We start from the raw sequence: 3,536 nt of genomic DNA, 5'->3' as shown, positions 1-3,536 counted from the left end.
TTTTTATCTATTTATTTTTTTTTGAGACGGAGTTTCTCTCTTTCTCCCAGCCTGGAGTGAAGTGGCACGATCTCAGCTCACTACAACCTCTGACCCCCAAATTCAAGATATTCTCCTGCCTCAGCCTCCTGAGTAGCTGGGATTATAGGTGCCCACCATTTATATTTTAAGGACTCTCCACTGAGTAAATTTTATGCACTTATCCCCTGGCTTCTTATATCTATACAACATAACTATATGTCTGAGATACTATATTGCAGGATATTACAAACTTTGTGTGGAAGAAAAATCTGCTCAGTGTTACCCTTTATACCTTTATTGCAGTAACATATTAAGAAGAAGAAGATGACCAAAATTGCAGTCCTCTACAGATGTCAGATGTCAAGCTCTGGAGTGTTTTCTCTACTTTAATTTTACCACTTTATTGTTATAAAAAGAATATTTTCTGTTTCCTTCTTGTTAAAGTTTTTGGTAAGAGCCATTTAAGGTGAGAATAAGTATTCATTAATCTATATCTATCCAGCTACAGTAACTTTAATCTATTGTGTATTTGTATATCACTTCTGTCAATCTATAAATTGCTGAATCATTGATGTAGGCCTTTATGTTGACAACTGATGAAAATGAAACAGAGAGCACAAATACCATTTGTAACAAGAAAAAGGAGCACTATTGAATATATTTCCCTCTCAAGATCTTTGTTTAAGACAACAGGCAATCCTTGGATTTCATATTCTTGAAGTTTGCAAAAAAAATCTATTATATATCATTACAATAAAGAATTATACATTTTTTAAAAGATCTTTGGAAAATTTTGGTTTATAAGTATAGAATTCTTCTAATCTGAAATGCTCTGTCAATTGCTAACTAGTATGTTGCTCCTAAATTTGTCTCATATTCCTTATTGTCTCTCATAAAGTGACCCTGCTAGAAGAGACCAGCTGGAGTAGCCACAGGCATCACAGTTTAGTTAGCCTGACTCATTTGCTATTCATGGCTTTTGTAGGCTATTGCTCTGTAACCTAAGGAGACCCTGCAGGGGTCAATACCAAACCCAAGTCCACCTGAAAGCTTCTTTTAACTCTCTGGTTTAAAAAAAGAATTGATACAGCGGGCTCTTGCCTTTCATTCATTTCAATCAACTTCAAACTCACACCTGCCAAGAGTGGGGAAACCAATTCAGTTTCATTGTCTTGCTCTTTTCATTAGGTTGGTTGACTGGCCCAAATAACTGATAAGACAAGGAGTAATGAGGCCCTGTTTCGGTGGAAGGGAATTAATAAAGCAAGGTGAGGAACACAAAATCCTTGGTTTGTATCATATCCATTTTACATAGCAACCCAAGAGTTTGACGTATTCCTACGAAATTGGCGTTGTTACTAAACTTCTTCCAATTGGGTTTTTTAAAATCTGAGGCAGAACTAAAGACTATTCATAGACATATGTCACTGAATATCACAACACAGTTGTATACTCATATATAATTGACAAATAATTCAAGAACTTTCTCATTTTCCCAAATAAATCTTACTTAACGCTTTCTAGTAATCTACAGATGGATTGTTTTGAATTAGAATCACCCATCCTACATATATACAAGTTCAGGTAATAACTAATTTTGGTGACCAGCAATAAAGAATGCTTGTTGTTAAAGGAGACTTAAATATAACTTTGAATTATCTTGTTTATAATTTTTAAACTAGGTTTTAATATTGCTTCAATTATTTTCACTATTTTGGAAAATGCAGAGACTAGGATAATCGGTATTTAATAAACACAGACACTATTGACAAGTTCAGTAAAACAACTATTAAATCTTTAGGTTAATGGAGGATTCAAAACAATTATGTCTTAGACATGAACCTCACCAGGGACATGAGGGACAAGTAGGAAGAAACATGTTTGTTGGTTATAATTAAACATGTAAGCTGTTTTATCATCCAAGAAATATCCATGTAACCTTTGGTGTTTATTTTTTAATAAGGTGATTAAGTATGTATTTCTAGACATATTCAATAATTTTCATGTTAATAATTAAAATCTCTCTATCACACAGGAAAATAACATTGGCTTATTCCATAGAATGTATTAGAAATGAGAGTTAAGCATAAAATAATTTATAAAATATGTTCTCACAAAATATGTAAAATGTTTGGAATATCTAATCAACTTCATGTATAAACATTACTTCCGAGTCTGGTTGAAAATATCCTCAATTTAAAAAAAGGTTGAAGCTTGTTTATGTAAATTAACTTAATACACAGATATATGTACAGAATTCTGGGATAAAGTGGCAATGAAAGTGTCTCCAACCTGAATAGTTTTCAGATTTATGTTTCCATTTCATCTGCCAGTCTGGCAGCATAATTCCCAAATCTCTCAGCAGAAAATCTTTCATTTGAAGCAAGCTTCTGTTATGTGATCTTTTCCCCCCTGGCAGATGATGTGTTAAAAATGTACTATCTGGGAGATGGACCAGAGGCAGGTGCACAGGTTTTGATGTGGAAGGCTTGGCAGGTGTGACCCAGAATGGAATATATGCTCCTCAGAGGGACCTGTTGAGATCAGATGTTCATGAAAAAGACAATGCTCAAATTATTCCAACATGCATATAATTATCTCTAAATGTGGTATTGTGACCTTGCTATAGTTTTCACACAAGCAAATACATTTAAGCCATGTTAGCAATAGCTGAACTATGATGTTTCTGGATCTCTAAAAACATTTAATTGTATTTCTAGTCTTTTGCTATACTTAGAGTATACAATTAGAGAGTTAATTAGCTACCCAGATTAAAAGGAAAACAATAAAAACAAAAGTTACTTGTAATTTCCTGCCCAATAAAATGCCTCTGTCTAAGCATTGTGCAGCATGGTCTCATTCTTCCTTTCCTCTTCTTGACAGTCAATGTAATTTCCCCTTCCCAAACACACATTCTCTGTGCAGAACTTCCTCCTTTGGCCTTAGATTTAGTTTACCCCTACATTTTCTATAGTATTTTAACTTTTAGGATTTCACTGGACTTCTATCAAGTCTGTGCTAGCATGTCACATGATAGGTACTACTTAGTAGACACTTTAAAAAGATAAAGGAATGTATAAAAGAAGAAAAACATTCACCATGCTGCAAGACAAACTAGCCTTTCTTTTTGTTTTTCTTTGTACATTCTTCTGAACATTCCAGGATCTGTCTGGTATTAAACCTAGGTAGAAAACTGTATTATCAAAAACCATTATGATCTTATAAATCTTCACGTTTACACTTGCAGAAATAATTATAACAATGACCAAATCATTTGGTATGCCGTCATTAAAATTATAGTTAAATCATTGCCACAAATTTCAGTAACTAATAATAAGAGCCTGTAAGAAGCAGTTGACAAGTCATTGTTAGAATGGAAAACACTAACTTTCTCATCATGAATTGTACAAAACTATTTGCATTAATAATAAAAAATGATATTAATGTCTGTCTTTATATAGTTTTCTATATGTTTATTAAAAAGGAAAGATTTTTAAAAATACTTAATTGACTTT

The sequence above is a fragment of the Rhinopithecus bieti genome, unplaced genomic scaffold (assembly GCF_001698545.2).
Source record: "Rhinopithecus bieti isolate Rb0 unplaced genomic scaffold, ASM169854v2 scaffold_21703, whole genome shotgun sequence".
Classification (NCBI taxonomy): Eukaryota; Metazoa; Chordata; class Mammalia; order Primates; family Cercopithecidae; genus Rhinopithecus; species Rhinopithecus bieti.
This window is presented reverse-complemented; position numbering follows the sequence as displayed.